This window comes from Sesamum indicum, linkage group LG7, assembly GCF_026168435.1.
Source record: "Sesamum indicum cultivar Baizhima isolate 11 linkage group LG7, ASM2616843v1, whole genome shotgun sequence".
NCBI classification, from domain to species: domain Eukaryota; kingdom Viridiplantae; phylum Streptophyta; class Magnoliopsida; order Lamiales; family Pedaliaceae; genus Sesamum; species Sesamum indicum.
In genome coordinates this window covers 2,339,963-2,361,868 of record NC_142663.1, presented here as the reverse complement: position 1 = coordinate 2,361,868, position 21,906 = coordinate 2,339,963, and the positions used below count along the sequence as shown (strand labels likewise).

General features: G+C 42.0%; 1 long non-coding RNA gene and 1 pseudogene across 2 annotated transcripts; one reads left to right on the top strand and one right to left on the bottom strand.

Annotated features, from left to right (window-relative positions):
• The first annotated feature begins 1,626 nt into the window (after positions 1 to 1,626).
• Positions 1,627 to 2,129, top strand: LOC105165916 (uncharacterized). Its single transcript, XR_016066345.1, has 2 exons — positions 1,627 to 1,767; positions 1,880 to 2,129. It is a non-coding gene; the product is annotated as an uncharacterized LOC105165916 (long non-coding RNA).
• Positions 1,873 to 20,608, bottom strand: LOC105165932 (protein ROOT PRIMORDIUM DEFECTIVE 1-like; annotated as a pseudogene). The gene is made up of 6 exons (XR_016066344.1): positions 19,943 to 20,608; positions 18,021 to 18,024; positions 14,027 to 14,777; positions 2,504 to 2,609; positions 2,192 to 2,383; positions 1,873 to 2,007 (listed from the first exon to the last, which is right to left on the bottom strand). The product of XR_016066344.1 is annotated as a protein ROOT PRIMORDIUM DEFECTIVE 1-like (transcript).
• Positions 20,609 to 21,906: the final 1,298 nt, after the last annotated feature.

Below are 21,906 nucleotides of genomic sequence, written 5' to 3'. Positions count from 1 at the left end.
TACTTATTATTATTTTCATATAAATAAAATGCAAGTATTATTTTATTATGACTCCATAATTTTGATTTTTTTTTTAAAAAAAATCACTACTTCCCACATTGGTAGGTCATACCATCATTTTAGAAAAGGATTAAATACATTTTATCTTCTCAATCATTGTTGGTAACATTTATCCTACTAAATTAATGAATATAATACTTACCCCTCTTAAATTGTTTGATTGGACTAACACGAAAAGAAATATATATGATTTTTCACTATAGTTAATTACTAAAATTAAAGTAGAAAATGATGGATGAAACTAGTTAAAAAATTGTACTATTCTCAATATATTTAGTATTTTGCACTTAAATCATCAATAAATTATTTTCTAATTATTTGTTTAATAATTGAAGAATTTAAATTAAAAGTAAAAATAATAAATTGATATATATTAGATACACAACAAATATAATATCCCCAAAACCTCATATATACTTTTAAAAAAAATTGACAATATACATACTTAACCAAAATTTAAACACTTCTTTTAAAAATATATATGTATAATATATTCATACTTTTCAAAGAAAATATATCTAAAAATTAGATATGTGATTACTTAATTTTATCTAAAAATTTAAATAGTTAATAATATAATTTTATTACCAAATTCATAATGTATTTTACATGAAGGGTTTTGCATACTTATTATACTCATTTATTACTTAGATTTGAGTTTGTAAATTTTAATAATTTTTAACTTACTAATTATATTTTATTTTATTAAGAAATTACTTTTCAATTAAGAAAAAATAATTAAATGTAAAATACATAATGTTAAAAAATAATCCTTATAACTACAAATACATATATAATATAAATGAAATAATGTCTAGAATTTAATTATAGGAGGCTATGTATTACACTTATTACTTTAAGAAGTAAATGCTACGTCAAAAATAATTTACACTTAAATCTCCTATAATTTAGAAAATTACATCTAATACCTCTAATAGTTGCATCCATCTAACAAATAGGTTCCTTCATTTGTCACGATTCACTAAATTTGCTAATATTAACAAGCAAGACAACAAAAATTAAATGAAAATTGGTAATTACTCTTGATTAACTTGTTTCTAACTTATTGTAAGTTAATAATTTTTCTGTGAGCAATCTACCCTTATAATGATAAAAAATATATCTCCTCACATGTATTAATGTGTGAAGATGTGTAAAGATAATTTGATTATAAAAAATATATTTGACCTGCCATGTATCAGTAAGAAGCCAACCAGGACATATAACAATTTTTATCTAATTTTTTTGTTAATATTAGCAAATTCGGTGTATTTCGATTGATGGAAGGGCTTATATGTTAGACGGAAGCAAAATTCACAGGTACTAAATATAATTTTTTAAACCACAGAGAATGATCCTGTAACACTAAATTTTAGAAGAAAAGGGTGTAATTATCCCCATTTTATCAGAGGCCTATTATATTTCATCCTATATATAGAGAGAGGGGGAGAGAGGGAGGGGGGGGAGAGAGAGGGGGTAGGGAAGATTGGAGGGATATGGATTTAGGAATTGAATGGGGCAGTAGTAGGGCAGCAGCATGGGGAATAAGCAGAAAGGGAGTGATAGAAGGAGCAAAGGAAGAACTGGAAATCCTGGAAATGCAGCACCCCAACAACTTCCACACTCTAAAGCTTGAGCTCAGAGCGTTCATCTCTGACCTTCATCATCACTCCCACAACAACGCTGCCATCTCCACCGCCACTCAAGGTCACCACCCCCACCCTCCTAATTTCTCCGTCTCTTCGCCCCATACTCTCCTTTCTTTTGCAGGTTTTCCCTTCACGTCTATATAATTTTAATTTAACTATGGAATGAACAGAGTCTTCATCGAGCAGGAAGCTGAAGAGGAACAGCGACGGTAGCGGCGGTGGAATGATGAAGAGGAGGAGGCGCAGGACTGATGCAGTACTGGAGAGGGCGCAGCAATGTCTTCATAAAATTCAACACCTGAAAACCAGCTTATGTTAGTAGTTGTACACCTGAAAACCAGCTTATGTTAGTAGTTGTAATATGGCAATTGATCTCTACTGTAACCAAAGAAAAAAAAAAGTGTTTGACGACGCCTTCAATTTTGCATTTAAAAGTAGAAATGACAAATGAAACCAATACAATTAGATTTCATGTGTTCGACCTGCGGAGGAGCCCGGAATAGTAGTGGGACGAGAATGAGTTTGCGGTGGGACAATAGTAGTGGGACAATAGTAGCGGGACAAGAATGAGTTTGAGGTGGGACAGGACAGGTTTCAGGTCCAACTACAACCAGGACAGAACAGGTTCTATGTGGAATCAGGACAGCTCTGAGATCCGGCCAAATATACGCTCCCTATAATTAAAGACGGCATGTCTATTTTAAACTAATCAATCACTGAAAGTACTTAAAAGTTGCATGATTGATCAGTGATAAAATTTTCCGGCATGAATCGACAATGTAATTTTGGCTCACTGCTTGTTTCTCCCATTCTTGCTTCTTGCTTGGCATTCATTCTCATAGCTCCAAACTTCAAAGACGTGACTGATAGAACAGTAAACTGTTGTGCTGTCACAAATACCTGCAAATGTAAAAAATAAAGCATGCCTGGTGAGAGGATAAACTCCAAAGATGTTGGAGAAAATTAGTATGTAATCCGGGTCAAATTATTCGATCTCCTCAGACGATCTCACCGCAGATTGACTAACTCTTCCGAATTAGATTTTGGGTCCCCTGAGAATAAAACACGAACCGTGAGCTCGTCGGGCACGTCCCCGACAATGACCCTCCGACGCTCAAGTTAGGTTGATCGAGAGAAATGTATGCGATCTCAGAGTTCGATCTCAATTAATGCATAACAGTTACCTCATTTATGGCGTATCGGGGTCTATTTATAGGACACAGTTGTACATCAAGTATTGGGCCACGTGGCCGTATCTTATCGGCGTGTGTTCCGATCGAACGGCTGTCATTGTCCGGTTCTTCGGCCAGTCTGTGCGATCCGGGTCGGGTTCTCCGCGATCCGGGTCGGGTTCTCCGCGACCCGCCCGCTATGAAACACGCGGATCCTGATCGCGTAATGACTAAAATACCCTTAATGAGGGTTAATCTGGTCTTTTTGCATGGGTGATATATATATACCCATCATTACTCCCCTACTTTTTCAAAGTGCAAGTTCGTTGCCTTTGGGAAAGTCGAACCGTCGCATCCGTCGATTGGCTGTCCCTGTGAACGCGTGGCGAGATCCCGCCGGTTGACCTTCGGCGCGTTTCCCCAGAATGGACCTCCTATAAATATTCCACCATTTGAACCCTCGGCTCTACCTCACGCAAAGACTTCTTCTAGCGACCAAGGCTCAAATCCACACATTCGTATTCAATCTGCAGCTTCCAGAGTCATCCTGCTTTTAAGGTACGATGCCTTCCAGCTCTAGCTCGAATTCTAAGTTGCGACCTGGCTCTAGGCCGCGATCTGGTCCAGAGTCCTCTTCGTCCCGTTCTGAATCTGCTTCTGGGTCCTCTTCTGAGTCTGGCTCTGCTTGGTCCTCTGGGTCTGGGTCTAGGTCGGTGTCTAAGTCTTCACACGGGTCGTATTCTACTTCTCCCAAGAGGAACAAGAAGTTTTCTGTCACCAAACTTAACAATGAACAAACTGGGCCTTCGGTTCTTGCCAAGTTCCAAGATCGACTCGCCAAAAACCCTTGGGAGGCTATGGTTAGCAAAGTTAGGGTGCCTGTCCATAAGATTAGGGAAAAATACCATATCCCCTCCGATTTTGATGTCATCATCCCTGCTACCTTCGATCGCATGCATCGACCTCCCGAGGGGTTTAGTGCTTTTTCTATCAAGCATCTCGATGCCGGGCTGCGATTTCCTCTGGCTCCTCCTGTTGCCGAGATTTTGAATAAGCTGGGGTTATGCCCTATGCAACTCTCCCCCAATTCTATTACCCATATCGTCCTTTTCGTCGTAATAATGCAATTCGTAGGTTTAGATCCCAGTTTTGACAATTTTTGGAGTTTGTATTCTTTCACCACTTCCAAGCGGTCTGGGAGTAGAGGTTTCTTTTACCTTTCGGCCAAGCCCGAGTGCGAGTACCTGAGCGCCCTGAAATCGAATGTAGGAGTCTGGTTAGATCGCTATATCTTCATTCGATCTCCTAGTGGTGTTTGGCCTTTTAAGAACGAGTGGACCAAATATAAACCCATTCTGAAAATCAGTGGAGGGGGGCTGGAGGGTGACCAAATAAGGAGTCTAACGTCTTATAAGTATGACCCTAAGAGGTTTCTCACTGAGAAAATTTTGCAATTATCTGGGCTCTCTCCAGCGTCCTTTCACATCGAAGAGTCTTTAGGTGATCATCTTCTTTTGATATCGCTTGCTTTCAACATTGTAGTGCTCGCATGTGCTGACTTCTCCCCTTTTGCAGATAGTATAATCATGAGCACGCGTACTGCTATGTCGCGTCCCAGAATAAAAAGAAGAAGGGGGGTGAGATTGCGAGTTCTTCCGATCCTAAGGGGAAGGGCAAGGCGGTTGCTGATGCTCCAGATTTACCTTCGAATCTACCTCCCCCGGTTCCCTCAAAGGCGCTCGCGGTCGCGACTCCTGACGGACGACAGCCCATTGCAGTTGATAGTGAGGATACGCCTTCCGCCCATGGTGGTCATCTTGGCTACAACTCCTCGGAGTTAGAACTGGGTCTAGACGAGGCCAGTGGTGACCATGGGGCCGATCAAGGAAGCCAAAGTCCTCCACCCGAGGAGCGATCTAAGAAAAGGAAGCGATCTTCTCCAAAGAAGGGTCATGGGCCCAAGTCCAAATTAGGGCCGGGCGATAAGGGCAAGGAGAAGAGCTCGCGGAAGCCTCTCACCCTCCTCCTTCCAAATCGCATAGCCCGAGCGTGCTAAGCAGGATGGCTAAGGAAGCCGCAGATAAAACCAGTGTAGAGGAAGATCGGGACAAATTCTTGAGGGTGGCACAGCTGGCCACATGTTGGGAGGATAGTCGGACAGCTCTTCGAGGCAACGTGCCGCCTCCCGAATGGCAGGACATGTCGAGCTCGTCGCTGTATGGCGAGGCAGGAGGCGATACTTTTGCTGTCTATAACTCATTCGTCTCTGTTCGCAATCAGGGGGCGCTCGTGACGAATAACCCCATTCGACTGGAGGAGTTCGCAGCTCACTCCATGGTCCAGGTATTCTATCGGTTGGCTTCGATCTTCCTTCTGTTCTATTATTCACTGCATTTGATCCTGCAGGCCATGACCTTCCTCCGAAGCCTGAGCCTCAAATGCACCCACTACCGAAGGAGTTATATCCAAACTGATTAGAAGGTGCAGGATCTCAGGGCTCAACTAGCAGAGCGAGACGAGACAGAACGCAAACAGGAGGATAATCTGCTAGCCTTGGGTGACGAGGTCCAAAAGCTGCGAGCCGAGCTCGATGCCTCTAAAAAGGATAAGGAGATCCTCCGTTCTGAACATGAAGTGGCTCTATCGGAGGCCAAGAAAGAGGCATTCGAAGCCGGGCGTGAGGCTGGCCTCGAGGAGGGCCGTAAGCGTGGGGTGGAAGAGGGCCAAGCCGGCCGCATTCCGATCGAAGAACATCAACGTATCTTGGCCGGCTCCAGGATGTCTGCGGTTCGTGACTTTCTGAAGACCGATACTTTCACGACCGCTCTCGAGATCAAGTCTGCGGACTCGTTCGCCAAAGGCTATGAGACCTGCTTGTCTCAGGTCGAAAAGCTTGGCAGATTTAGCGAGTCTTTTGACCACAGCAAATTGGACATCTCGCTTGATGGCGACCTCCAACCCCTTCCCCCGGATCCTGAGCTGAAAGATGACGAGTTTATGATCCTGAGGGATGAGCTAGAGGCGGAAGCTGATGCCTGATCAATCCCGATCTTCTTTTTTTGTAATAGGATTTGAGTTGACTGATCAAAATGTAAATCCTAAAGATTCATAGAAACATCATTTTTTGTAAACAGGGCGTCGGGGTGAGGATTTTTGACGACCCCTGTATATGACATTTTGTAAATGGAAAGATTTTCCAACTTTCAGCAGCTCGCGTATTTTGCTTTTTTATTTGCCCCATGCATGTCTTTCTAATCGCATGAAGCTTGCCTCTTTTCAATTGTTTTTTTCGGCTCGCGTGTGACTTTGATGCGTCTTTTTCAGATCGCATTTTGGATGCGGCTTTCTCAGGTCGCGTTCCGTTTGAGTGCGTCTTTCTCAGCTCGCATTTTGGACGCGTCTTTTTCAGTTCGCGTTCCGTTTGAGTGCGTCTTTCTCAGCTCGTATTTTGGACGCGTCTTTTTCAGTTCGCGTTTTTCTCGAGTGCGTCTTTCTCAGATCGCATTTTGGACGCGTCTTTTTCAGTTTGCGTTTTTCTTGAGTGCGTCTTTCTTAGATCGCATTTTGGGCGCATCTTTTTCAGTTCGCATTTTTCTTGGACGATTTAAGTAGCGAATAATAGTAAAGATGTTGGAAGTTGTGCGCATGAATATAAGCACGAAACAAAGAAAATTTGATAAATCTCGTTGGGTAAATTACAGTGGGTACAAATGCTTAATAACGCAATGTTTAACATGGACACAACCTTCCTAACCTTGGAAATATACAATTGGTAATCTGCTAGAAGTCTTCGCGTACAACCTGTGCATTTGATGGCCTTTCACAGGCTCCTTGTTCGATCCGTCAGTTGATGGCCTTTCACAGGCTCCCTGTTCGATTCCTCGGTTGATGGCCTTTCTCAGGCTCCTTGTTTCAAGCATAGAACTTCTTCAAATTCTGTATGTTCCAGGGGCGTGGTAAATCGCGACCCTGCATGTCTTGCAATTTATATGTGCCCTTCTTTCTGATCTCGATCACCTTGTAAGGGCCCTCCTAGAGCGGCTCCAGCTTTTCCACGTGTTTTGAGGCCTCCACTTTCTTCAGCACGAGGTCTCCCACCTGCAATTGGCGGGGTCGAATTCTGCGATTGTGGCTCTTCATCATTAGGCCCTTGTGATGTAAAATTCGGGCATATGCAGCCTCCCTCTTCTCTTCGATGACGGTGAGGTTGAAGCTTCGTTCGGTTCGGTTCGTCACGGGTTCGTACTGCTGACTCTTTGCGATTCCTCCCTGATTTCAGCTGGAATGATGGCTTCGGTCCCGTATACTAGGCAGAAGGGGGTCTCGCCTGTAGCGGTTCGTGGTGTTGTGCGATAAGCCCACAAGACCCCTGGCAGCTCGTCAACCCACGATCCCTTGCTCTCGAGGCGCGTCTTCAAGTGTTGCAAGATCGTCCGGTTCGTCACCTCAGTCTGTCCGTTCGCCTGAGGGTTCGCAACTGCCGTGAAGTGCTGTGCAATCTTTAGCTCCTTGCACCATTCCATGATCTTCCTGCCCTGGAACTGCGTGCCATTGTCAGATATCAATATCCGGGGTATACCAAATCTGCATATGATGTTCTTCCAGATGAAGTTGATGACTTCCTTCTCGGATATTTTGGCTACTGCTTTCGCTTCGACCCACTTGGAGAAATATTCGACCACCACAATGATGAATTTCTTCTGAGCTTGTGCGGGTGGAAAAGGTCCCACGATGTCGATTCCCCACTGATCGAACGGACATGCTATCTTGATCGGTTCCATTGGGGTCGCGGGCTGATGTATCAAGGAAGCATACTTCTGGCAGCTTTCACATTTTCTTACCAAGTGCTTGGAATCTTCAACTAGGGTGGGCCAGAAATACCCCTGTCGTATTACTTTCTGAGCTAGCGATCTCGCCCCTGAATGATTGCCGCAGCTTCCTTCGTGTATTTCGCGCATCACGTACAAGGCTCTCTCTTCATCCAAGCATTTCAGGAGAGGGCCGTCCACCGTCCGTTTGTAGAGCTGACCCTCCAACAACGTGAATCGAGCGGCTCGAAATTTGACTCTTTTTGCCGCCACTGGATCGCTAGGCAGGGTGCCATCCTCAAGGTACCTTACGATTTCGTTCATCCACGATCCTGCTTCTGAGACGACCTGGACTTCTGTTTTACTCGCAAGGGCAGACTGCTCGCGTACTAGGGCTGTGATTTTGCGATCCCGAATTCCATCCATCGCAGCTCCAAATTTTGAGAGAGCGTCCGCTTTGTCGTTCTCTATTCGTGGGACTTGTAAAATGGAGCATCTACTGAACTTTCCCATCAATCGATGCGCGATCTCTTTATGCTGGGTCATTGTTCTCTCTCTTGTCTCGTATGCTCCTTCGATCTGCATAGCAATCAACTGTGAGTCGGTAAAAACTTCCAGATCTCGAGCACCTGCCTCGTATGCGAGCTCTAACCCCAATATCAATGCCTCATACTCCCCCTCATTATTTGTCACCGGGAATGATAGGCGAGCTGCAACTTCTATCTCGACTCCATCTGGTCCTTGGATCGGTATGCCTGCCCCTCCATTGTTCGCGTTAGAAGATCCATCAACATGCAACATCCATTTCGAATGGGGGTGATCGGCAGCTTCGGGTTCCTTCAGGTCGCCGGACAGCTCTGTGATGAAATCTGCGAGCACCTGCGTCTTCTGGGCTGTTCTGGGTTGGTACTCAATATCGTGTTGCCCCAATTCGACCGCCCACTTGATCAATCTTCCGGAGGCTTCCGGTCGCGACATCACATGCTTAAGGGGGTGGTTCGTCAGCACCACTACTTTGTACGACTGAAAATATGGTCGTAGCTTTCGGGCAGTCACTACTAATGCAAGGGCGAGTTTTTCCATCTCTGAATATCGCGATTCTGCCCCCTGGAGCATTTTACTGACATAATAGACCGGATTCTGATTATTAGCTTCCTCTCTCACCAATACGGAGCTGACCGCGTTCTTGGACACCCCAAGATACAAAAATAATGTCTCCCCTTCTTTTGGATTTGCGAGCAATGGGGGCTTCGTGAGATATTCCTTCAATTCTTGCAAGGCCTGCTCGCATTCTGGGGTCCACGCAAAATTCTTGGGCTTCCTCAAGGCTTTGAAAAATGGTAAGCTTCTGTCTGCCGATCGTGAAATAAACCTGCTTAAGGATGCGATCTTTCCCGTGAGCTTCTGCATCTCTTTGATCGAATTTGGCGACCTCAGTCCCATTATGGCTTGTATCTTTTTCGGGTTCGCCTCTATCCCTCGTTCACTGATCATATACCCCAGGAACTTTCCCCCGGTCACTCCAAAGGTACATTTGTCCGGATTGAGCTTCATTCCGTGCGACCTCATTATGCTGAACGCCTGAGAGAGATCTCCCAAGTGGTCCTGCGATCTCCTGCTCTTCACTAGCATATCATCCACGTATACTTCCATGGTTTTTCCCAAGAGATCCCCAAACATTTGATTTACTAGTCGCTGATATGTGGCACCCGCGTTCTTCAGCCCAAATGGCATCATGTTATAGCAATAGATCCCTTTCTCTGTGACAAACGAGGTCTTGTCTCGGTCTTCTTTCGCCATGTGGATTTGGTGGTATCCTTGGTAAGCATCCATCATCAAGAACCTTTCGAACCCGGCAGTGGAATCGACCATCAAGTCAATCCTCGGTAAGGGATATGGATCTTCCGGGCAGGCTTTGTTCAAGTCCGTGAAGTCGACGCACATACGCCATTTTCCCGAGGGTTTTGGAACTAACACGACGTTCGAGAGCCAATCAGTGTATTGAATCTCGGATACGTACCCAGCTTTCAACAATTTTTCGACCTCTTGTCTGATTATTTCATTCTTCTCACTTCTAAACGATCTCTTCTTTTGCTGCACTGGTCGAGTTTTCGGGTCGATGTTGAGGTGATGAACGATAACCCTGGGGTCGATCCTCGTGAAGTCTGAGGGGCTCCATGCAAATATGTCAACATTCTTTCTCATAAATTCTATCATGGCTAGCTCCCCTTCCATGTTCGCCCCAATTCGAGTGGTCTTTTCAGGCTCGTCCGGTACCAGTTGCACCTTTTTGTATTCGCCGCTGGGTTTCATGTGCTCCACTTCGTATGGTCGGGGTTCGGCGTCTTCCTTGACTCTTCTTCTCTTCTGGCCCGGTTCCCCTTTGAGTGATAGATTATAACACTTGCGTGCCTCCCTCTGGTCACTGACCAATTCTCCCGTTCCATTCTCCGTAGGGAACTTCATCTTCATGTGATAAGTGGAAACTACTGCTCTGAACAGATTTAAACCCGGTCTTCCCAATATTACATTGTATGCGAAGGGTGTGTCGACCACTAGGAACTTGACCATCAACGTTTTTCGCCTGGGGATTTCTCCCATTGATACTGGCAGTTCGATAGTTCCTAATGAGGCGACCTCGCTGCCTCCAAATCCCACCAAAGGAGCTCTTACTGGTTCGAGTCGGGCATTTTCTAGACCCATTTTGTCGATCACATTCTTGAAGATTATGTCGGCCGAACTTCCGCTGTCGATCAACACTTTGTGGACTATGTAATTTGCGATATCCACTTTGACGATCATGGGATCATTCATATCTTCGTTTTTATTTGGTCTGTCCGAGCTATCGAAGGAGATAGCCTCTTTTTCTTCCACTTTCAATACAAATTCCCTCCCTTGGTTTGAACTGGTTGCTCGAGCACATCTCTTCCGTGTTCGGTTCGAATCTCCCGCATTCGGCCCTCCCGCAATCGTGAATATGACACCTTTTGTGGGTGCATTGTTTCCGCCTGTTGGGGCCCTGTCGGTTCTTGATGGGCCTGGGTGTTCATCCCGATCGCGACTTCTCGATCGGCTTCTTCTTCTCTCCCCACTGACTCTGCAATTTTGGGGGACACGGTCTCGAAAGTACCCCTGCCTGACCAGCCTCTCTATTTCGTCCTTCAACTGAAAGCATTCCTCTGTGTTGTGACCCCTCTCACGATGAAACCTGCAATACTTGTCGGAAAACTTCTTGGATGGGGTATATCTCGTGTGTCTCGGCCATTTCAAAACATCGGCGTTTTCCACCATCATTAAAGCTTTCTCCCTGGACATCCCCAGTGGAGTGTAGTTATGAAATTTTGGGATGTATTTTGGTTTCCCTCTTCTTTTCCTGCTTCGATTTGCTGGCATTGCTCTCTCGGTTCTCTGCAGGTCGTCTGTGTGCATGGTCGCGCTCTCTCTGTTCGGAGTCCTTCATTGCGTTCATTTCTTCCTTGTCAATGTACTTCTGTGCTAAAGCCATCAACTGTTCCACGTCACCGGGCGGGTCGCGTGCTAGGGCGGACGCAAAGGGTCCTTTTCGCAATCCATGAATGAGGATGTTCACCAGCATATCAATCCTCAATTCCTGTACCTCTAACGTCTCATTATTGAACCTCCCCATGAAGTTTTTCAATGTCTCGTCGTCCCTCTGGCGGATATTGAATAAATGGGTGGCCGACCTCTTCTGTCTTTTTTTGCTTGCAAAGTGGAAGTTGAACTTCTGTATGAGTTGTTCATAAGTTTCAATGCTTCCTCGGGGTAAATTTGTAAACCACTCTTGTGCTTTTCCTACAAGTATGGTCGTGAATAGTTTCGCCATTATCGAAGCGGTTTGTCCATACAGGTTCATCACCATCTCAAACGCAGCCACATGCTCTTGTGGATCTTTCATCCCATCATATCTCCTCAGGTCGGGCACTCTGAATCCCGGCTCAACTGTTTGAATTAGGATATCGTTGCAGAAAGGAGAATTTTTGTTTTGCGAGACTATCTCTCCACGCTTCTTTAGCTCGTTAATCTGTTTGTTAAGGCTATGTATCTGTTTGCCTACACTTTCGACCTCCGCTCGGGATATTATGGGTTCTCGTCTCTTTTCGCGAACGTGGCTACTAGAACCGGCATCGGAGGATGCTGGACGCTTGCTACGACGTTCCTGCTCGCCTAGCACCCTCGATTCTCTCAGTGGTTCGACGTTCTCGAACAGTTGCCTCCTCGCTGTTTCTTTTACCAACGGAGTTGCTGTTCTTCTCTCATATTCTACTATTGCTTTCCGGCTAGCTTCTTCCATCATTCTTTGTAGCTCTTCTTGAGTTAGCTGAATGGTCGTTCCAGTTGTTTTCCTTGGTGTCTCACCTTCCCCGACGTTTCTCCTCGATGAACCCTCCATTATGATACAGTATTCTCAGATATTCCCACAGACGGCGCCAACTGATCCGGGTCGAATTATTCGATCTTCTGAGACGATCTCATCGCAGATTGACTAACTCTTCCGAATCAGATTTTGGGTCCCCTGAGAATAAAACACGAACCGTGAGCTCGTCGGGCACGTCCCCGACAATGATCCTCCGACGCTCAAGTTAGGTTGATCGAGAGAAATGTATGCGATCTCAGAGTTCGATCTCAATTAATGCATAACAGTTACCTCATTTATCGGGGTCTATTTATAGGACACAGTTGTACGTCAAGTATTGGGCCACGTGGCCGTATCTTATCGGCGTGTGTTCCGATCGAACGGCTGTCATTGTCCGGGTCTTCGACCAGTCTGTGCGATCCGGGTCGGGTTCTCCGCGACCCGCCCGCTATGAAACACGCGGATCCTGATTGCGTAATGACTAAAATACCCTTAATGAGGGTTAATCTGATCTTTTTGCAGGGGTGATATATATATACCCATCAGTATGATTTTCAGCTGAAGCATAGATAACTGAGTGCCCTGGATTTGCTCTTGCACAGGCACTCACCACTGTGAGGCTCATCTAATTCTCCCTCCCCAAATGCAAACTTAGACGCAGGTTACAAAAGCATAAATAGTTAAAAAATTTTAATGCAAAAGATACAAAAACAACGTAAAAGCATCAGATAGTAATTGACGGAAAATGAATAGCATCATAAAAAGTCTGATGGACATCAACAAACAAAAGAGGAACTTTTCTGCCAATGAGAACAAATTAGTGGTAACTCGAAACAGTTTCTTGATCTAAATGAATCAAATTGGCACATATCATCTACAGGCCTAGCTATCATTACGAGTTATGATATCCAAGTTCTGATGCTACATCGCAGTATTTGTCCCTCACAACAAATATCACGTAGCCAGGGCCCTCATACACTCATAGCATATTCCCCTTATTTTACATAACATCATACAAACTTCCACAAGTTATGAACTTTAGAACACATTATACACAACATGTTGCTGCATCAGTTTTTAACTGTTATCTAATTTACGGTTTCAGATATAGAATAGACTAGGGATTCATTAGTAAACGCTTGTCGAAGCGGAGCTCTGTTCTGGCAGCCAAAAGCTTTGAACTGATTTTGCCTCTCATTGGACGATACTGTACTTTGACTATTTGCCATGATAACACTTGCAACTTTGAAGCCAAAGCATGAGGCAAGGTGAAAGACATGAGAGCTGATCTGAAGTGACTTCAGTTTTAAATCAAAACACTCAGTATTATATAGACACTTTACTGATCCTAAACTACAAGATCTTGTGACAGCCAAAAGATCAGAAATAATCCAAATGTGGCATACAAGGGATATGCCGCTCCAAGCTATGTTAACCACTCAATTTTTAGCAAATTATAAACCATGAGAAGAAAGAGCATTGAAGTAAAGAAACAATCTTGAGAAAAACTTATCACAATGAACAACTTAATCTACCATAACTCTGTTACTACTTTGCGTAATTAAAGAAATTAAGTCCTTTACTCATCACTTCAATGTATATCCATTTGCCTAAAAGATTAGGTCCAGACGAAGAAATATAAGTGTATCAAAATGCAAATTTATTCACATCAAGGAAAACATGAATATGTCTGCATGCCTCTTGTGTACAAAGAAAACATGAATATTTGACTACATCAACAAGCCACTCAAGCACTTACAAAATGAAGACAAAATCTTTTACTCTGAGTTTCGAATAACTTAATTTGTCAATTTTCAAGTCTTCATCTCTTGTCATCATATGCTATTCCGTCTGTGCAATTTCTAGCGACGACATCAATCATCTAAGCAAGCAAACAAGCATATAATCAATGTCATATCCCAATAATATGGAGGTGACGTAATGAAGTAGAAACACAGTTACCTTGTGTGAACTCTCCACTTGAATGTTTAAGCTACGGATGATTCATAACCAGCAAACAACACCATAAGTATTCATTCCAATACATGTTGCATTGTGCATAATGTACTTTCCAGTTAAGATCAGCGAACCTCAACTTGATTCTACCTCCCAACTTTGCAACGCCACAGTGAGGAAAAGCTTAACCCGACAGTACACCTCAATCTTTGTACATCTCTTCCACTTCATTTTCTTCACTCTGATCCACACTATTGGACTTATCATCACCTCTTCCCAACCCACGACAACCCAGAAGAACAAGATCAAGAAGCTTCCTCCGAGCCTCATAAACCGGATTTCACTCGATCAAGCATCCTCTCTCATATGCCTCCCTCAAAAACACTGTGTGCCTCTTTCCTTTGGTTGACAGATAAAACATCCCTGGATGGTCCAAGAACAAATCCCTCACATTCAAATCAATTCCAAACCACTTCCTAAAATGACTAATCTTCTCCACCTCCACCATCTTCTCCACAGTCAAGCTCAAAAATTCATGGATAATCCCCACTGCCCTTTTCTCCATTCTCATCATCCTACTCTTAGTCCTCCTCATTTCCTCCACCCCCAGATCCTCATACGGTCCAACATATGACAATCTCTGCCATTCCTTAATTTTCGCCTTGAAATTCTTCTTTAATCGCATCCCCGGTGGAAACCCCTGCTTAAAGCTACACCTTAGGTCCGTCCTATCCACACTGCAATCCTCCTTACAACACTCCACGATGATAAAATTCAAGATTGAGGGAAAATGAAGAAAATTATGTAAAAGGATTAAATTCAAGAAGTAATTGGGTAGCTGCAGTTTCTGTATCTCAGTTACAGCAAAAGAAGAATCAAGCCTTCTTTTATAGGCTAAAGAACGAAGCTAACAGAAAGAAACTAACTAACAGAATGAAGAACTAAAACAAGCGTGTTAGTGCTTTTACAAGAAAAAGGGAAAGACTCCTAACTGATACAATAAGATGCACTTTCGCTTAAACAATAGGAAAGTGCTATTTTATGTACAAACGCGAGAATGACTATAGCTTGTCTTCCTACCCTTTTCCTCTGTAATCGACTGCAAGTTCTGTCTTGGATCACTGTTCTTCTTCTACACTTCCGGATATAGATTCTTGTTGAATTTCATCACCCCCCTCGCAAGTTAAACTTGGGCTAAGGTTAACCAAGGATAACTTGGACTTTAAGTAGAGAAAGGAGTTACCAGACAGTGTCTTTGTGAAAAGGTCTGCAATCAGCTGCTTTGAAACCACATATGTTGGTTGAATGATCCCTTCTTTGTACTTGTTTCTCACTATATGACAATCTATTTCAAGGTATTTAGTCCTTTCATGGAAGACCGGATTCGCAGTTATGTATAAAGCAGCCTTATTGTCACAGCAAAAAGGAAGTGGTGTTTTGACATCAACTCCCATGTTCTTCAAAATGTAGATCAGCCATGTAACTTCACAAGTTGTGGCAGCCATACTTCTATATTCAGCTTCAGTTGATGACCTAGCCACAGTAGTTTGTTTTCTTGGTTTTCCAAGATATAAGTGCACCTCCCATGAATACACAGAAACCGGTCAGAGATTTCCTTGTCAATTGGCATGCAGACCAATCTGCATCATAGAAAACTTGAAATGAGAAGTTTGTATTTGCAGGAAAAAACAAACCTATGGAAATGCTCCCCTTTAAGTATCTAACAACATGGATGGCAGTATTCGAATGTCCCTCACAAGGATGTTGGAGATGTTGGCTTAACTGTTGCACAATGTAGCATAAGTCAGGCTTTGTAAATCCTAGATATAACAACTTCCCAATTAACCTTCTGTATTTTGAAAGATCAGCAAGTTCTGCTCCTGTATTTTCTGTGAGTTTCAATCCAGGATGTAGTGGGGAAGTGGCATGTCTGCCTTTGCCAAGCCCCACATCTTTAACATTGTCCTGTGCATATTTGTGTTGGGATACCACCATTCCCTCTGCAGAACGGCCCATTTCAAGACCCAAAAAATATTTAGCATTTCCTAGATGCTTAACAGTGAACAATCTGTCCAAATAGTCCTTAACCTGCATTATTGAATCTTCAGAGGCAGAAGTTATTAGTATGTTATCAAAGTATACGAGTAATGCAATCAAATTCATGCTTGAACCTTTCACAAATAGGCAATGGTCATGTACATTGTACAAAATCAAATTCACTAACTTTGTTAGTGAATTCCTCATTCCATTTTCTAGATGCTTGCTTCAAACCGTATAATGACTTTTCTAGTTTGCACACTTTAGCTTTTGGAATTTCATAACCTTGGGGGGTTCCATATAAATTTCCTCATCAAGATAACCATGTAAGAAAGCGTTGTTAACATCAAGGTGATATAGTGGCCATCCCTTTCCCACAGCCACAGCTAGGAAGAGTCTTACAATGACTGCTTTTGCCACAGGTGCAAAGCAGTCATTGTAGTCCTTTCCTTCAACCTGGCTGTAACCTTTGGCCACTAACCTTGCTTTATACATTTCCACAGTGCCATTGGGATTAAGTTTTACCTTATACAACCACTTGCAACCAATGGCTTTCTTGTTAGCAAGTAGGTCAGCCAATTTCCATGTCTTGTTTTTCTCAAGTGCATTGAGTTCTTCTTGCATGGCCTTCTCCCATTCAGTTTTCCCTTGTGCTTCTTTGAAGTCCTTTGGTTCCTGCATGTTAGATAGATTTTCCACAAAACAAGTGTGTGCATGTGTCATATAATAGTTAGTGGTGCTGCTGGTGTTATAACACTTATAATCCCTCATCCAAGTTGGTTTGCTATGGAGCTTGCTTGATGTCCTAGGTAATTCAGTGTCAGTTCTTTCTTCTTGTTCTAGTTCATCACTAGGTTTGTCAGGGAATTCCTTTGATTCATCATTGTTGATGATTTCACTAACTACGGGAAGGGGACAAACTATATCAGCATCATCCTCATTGTGATCAGAAAAAGGGAATGTATTCTCATAAAAGATTATATCCCTGCTTATATGTATATTTTCAGTGCTTAGTTCCATAACCTTGTATCCCTTAATACCATGGACAAATCCTAGGAAAACACATTTTAAAGCCCTCGGTTCAAATTTCCTTTTAAAGGGAAGAGTGTTAGTAATAAAGTAAAGACATCCAAACACCTGAATGTGATTATGTGCAGGTTTTATTTTATAATGAAGTTCATAAGGAGATTTCCACTTAAGGGTTTTGCTAGGTAATCTGTTAACCAAATATGTGGCTATTAATAAGGCATCAGTCCAGAATTTTGAAGGCATATTAGCTTGAAACATTAAGGACCTAGCAATTTTAAGAAGGTGTTGATGCTTCCTCTCAACAACACCATTTTGTTGAGGTGTGTGGACACAAGTCCTTTGGTGTATTATGCCTTTGTTATGGAAGAAATCTTGGCATTCTTTATTGACAAATTCTGTGCCATTATCAGTTTTGACTTGCTTGATTTTGACATCAAATTGAGTTAATACCATGTTATAAAACTGTTTCAGTTTACATTGAGTTTGTGACTTATGTAGCATTAAGTATGTCCATGTACTTCTACTGAAGTCATCTACAATGGTGAGCATGTATTCATAATTGTTGATTTGTGTGTTTTCTATAAGGCCCCCATACATCTACATGTATAAGCTCAAATACAGATTTAGTACAAGATTCACTTAATGAAAAAGGCATTCTATACTGTTTTGCCAAAGGGCATATTTCACATTCCATATGTTCAGTGGTTTCATTACAAAGCTTCATGTGTTTCAGGACATCTAAACTTGTGTGCCCTAATCTATTATGCCACAAAGACTTATTACATTGAACTCTACATTTATTCAAATTGCAGACATCAGTGTACAGGTTTTCCTCATTGATAGGCATGTTTAGTTTAGGAGCTCTTGTCATATGGTCTTGGCATTGTCTTTCTAATATAGAGAGCCTGCCACGTTGCCTACCTACAGCCAACACTTCTCTAGTCCGAGGGTCCTGCACAACACAAGTTTGGTCTATGAAGTGAACATTAAGATCATCATCTCTACACAATTTACTAACAGAGAGTAAATTGTGATTAAATGCAGGAACATATAGAACATCTTTTAAAATGTGCTTTCGGTAATGTGGACATCCCCTGCAATCTTGACATCTTGACTAGTGCCACTAGGAAGTTTAACAGAGACCAAATTGTCAAGATTATGGGAATTTTAAAACAACTAATGAAGTGCATATGTGGGCTGAAGCCCCACTATCAATAATCCACATTTTAGTATTGGTAATGGTTTTACTTGCATATCCATGAAAATCTGAGAAGTTGGAGCTCATCTGGCTAGTTCTTTGGTCTTGGATAATTCTGAGCATCTCTTTTCTGATAATTTCTGTGATGTTTGGATCTGAATTGCCATTCAGGCTTATCTGTAGGTTGTTAGCTTGGTAGTCCACCTTTGAATTCGTGGTTCTTGCTGTCATTTGGTCTGCTTCCAATCTTCCTCTGATCCATAATGTTCTTGTACCACTCAGGATACCCTATAAGTTCAAAACATCCTTCCTTCACATGTCCCTTTTTCTTGCAGTGATCATACTGCAATTGTTTCTTGTCAAGTGTTGTTCCTTTCTTGAAATTCATCTTTATATTTCCTTGCCTTTTGATTTCAGCAACTTGAACTGCCATAACTCCTTCTCGTTGAACTTCAGAGATCCCAGAATTCACCTCCATTTGTTTCTCAATTCTGTGTACCATGGAGTAAGCCTTAGCAGCTGTAGGTAATGGGTCCATAATCAATATCTGGTTCTTCACGTGGTCATATATTTCACTAAGTCCCATAAGAAACTGTATCAGTTGTTGGGAGGTGGTCCTTTCTGACATTCTCTTGCTTGCTCCACATGTACATACAGGCAAAGGATCCAAAGATCCTAATTCATCCCAAAGCTTTTTCAGCTTTGTAAAATAGACAGCAACAGTGGAATTTTTCTGGGCAATGGAGGTGATCTGCTTTGAATTTGATAGAGAAGGGGGCCATTGCTCTCACCAAACCGCATCTCAAGTTCCACCCACATGTCCCTGGAAGAGTTAGTATATAGGAATGCTTCTGCAATCTCCTTTGATATGGAGCTTAGTATCCACGAGACCACCATGTCGTCATTTCTTTGCCATCGTTCAATGGCATCTTTGTCTTCAGTGGGTTTAACATAGGATCTATCTATGTAGCCCAATTTTTGTTTGGCTCCAGGTGCTATATTGACGGATCTTGTCCAAGTCAGGTAATTATTCCCATTGCATTGTGCAGATACAAGGGACATACTTGGGTTTTCATTTCCTTGCAGTCTCATACTCAGGTCATCTGCAGGAATTTTCCCTTCCATCGTTTCTTTCTCAGTCATTTTGTTTCAAGATTTGGAAGAAATGTTTGTGAACAAGACTTCAGAGTTTCAAGCTATTGCAGAAAAATTCAGAGAAGGTTGTTTCAGATCTTTGCCTACTTTGGTGCCATGATAAAATTCAAGATTGAGGGAAAATGAAGAAAATTATCTAAAAGGATTGAATTCAAGAAGTAATTGGGTAGGTGCAGTTTCTGTATCTCTGTTACAGCAAAAGAAGAATAAAGTCTTCTTTTATAGGCTAAAGAACGAAACTAACAGAAAGAAACTAACTAACAGAATGAAGAACTAAAAAAAGCGTGTTAGCGCTTTTACAAGAAAAAGGGAAAGATTCCTAACTGATACAAAAGACGCACTTTGACTTAAACAATAGGAAAGTGCTATTCTGTGTGCAAACGCGAGAACGACTATAGCTTATCTTCCTTCCCTTTTCCTCTGTAAACGACTGCAAGTTCTGTCTTGGATCACTGTTCTTCTTCAACATTTCCTGATACAGATTCTTGTATGAATTTCATCACACGATCCTCCAATTCTCAACAGCAGGAATCAAACAATCCTTAAATGCTTCACCATCATTGAGCACCAAAAAATGAGTATTGGGTTCATTTCCATCTTGAAGCAAGAAAATGTCAGAATTGCTTGAAATAACAGAGTCCTCGAAGTTATCTGGCGGTCCCAATTCTCTCCAGACCTTGAAAATGGCTCAAAGCGGCAACTTCTTGGAGACGGACATCGATAGAAGCTTGACCAATTGGGTTACTACAAGTGGCAGCGAGTTATCTATAGCCATGGATTCTTGCCGGACCATTTTGAGGGCGGCCGGGGTGAGGGTGCAGAAGAGTTGGAGCTTGACGGGGTGATTGAAAATGTGGAATATGTGGGGATACTTGCAGAGGAAGGCGGCGGGGCCGTGGTTCAGGTGGAGCCTCTGGGAGACGCGGTGGAGAAAGTCGAGGGAGACAAAAGGTGGAGTGGAGTTTGAGGCGAGGATGAGGTCTTGTATGGATATGACTTTTAGCATATTTTTGTATTTCTCCATCAAATTTTCAAATGTAGGGTCCCGAAATCTTGAGTCCACATATTGGGCTGAGGTGGTTTTAGTGCAGCGGAGGACGGCGGTGGCGTCGGCTGGGCGGATTTTCTTGAAGATCTGGGCCGCCATAGCACAGCCTGCAGGGGTTCAAATTTCAGTGCTATTTTCTTATGGACAAAAATAACCCTATGCCTTCATAAATAAATAAAATTTTATGTATTATGATATATATAAATATATATATATTATAATGCCCTCTTAGAAGTCAAATATTATCCTATTAATAAATCATGATACCAAATTATTCTCAACACGTAAATAATTAGATAATGTGAGAACTACCACTATTATATTGAATTTTTATTTTTGCCCTCCACAAATTATAGATTTCACTTTGTAGAAAGAAATATAGAAATAAATTATGCAAAAGCGAAGGCTAAATTTTATAAAATACCTAAAAGAACTTCCGTTCTAGACACGAAAGATGCTTTCTTTTTATAATTAGTATAGATAATAAGGAACATGTGCATTTAATTTTTTAATGAAATAGTTTTAACAGAGAAATTAATTTTTATACAAATAATAGTTAATCAAATGAAACTTTACAATTAAACTAAATAAATTAGAAATGGGACCTTCAAGAAAAGTCTTTTAATTACTAAAATCAATAGTGTTACTATTAATAAAAACTCAATGTTTGGTGTGTTTTGTAGTGCTTTGCAAAACTAACATGTTCTTTCTTCCTTCTCATTCAATCCTAAAAACGAGTTAAGTCATATAAAAGATGGGACGAAGTACATAAATAAATCTAGGCTAAAAACATATATCCATAAAATAAAAGACTTTGACCCTTTTTAATGAAACCAACAAAATACATGCATGGAATTCTAGTATTTACTTTCAACAAAACCAACAAACCAATTAGTCTTTTAATATTATCAAGGCTAGACACATCAAAGTTAAAACATCATGGGTCAAATTAGTCTTGCACTTTTACCAACACACCCCAGAATTTGTGTATTTTTTAAACTCCGTGTATAAACATGCTACTGGAATGGAGTGTGTCCACAGTAGTGCTACTCATTTCAAATCCAAAATTCAGGTGATTATTCAGGCAAAACACACTCGCAAAATTAGTAACCAGAATCCTCTGAGGAGCAATACATCATCTAGCAAGCATAAAACTACTACATGGATGTGTTGAAAAATTACATAGAATATTAACTCAGATCATATTTGTTCAAGTTTTATTATTATTTGACAACTCTTGAGAAAGAGAGTTTTTAACACCACTTGTTTGTCCTTCACTTATTTTTCAAGAGTGTTTTATAATTGATGGGTATACACATGTCACCCCAGTAAAAAGACCGAATTACCCTTCATTAAGGGCATTATAGTCATTTCGCGATCATAATCCGCGCCTTTTGTAACGGGCGGGTCACGGAGGAC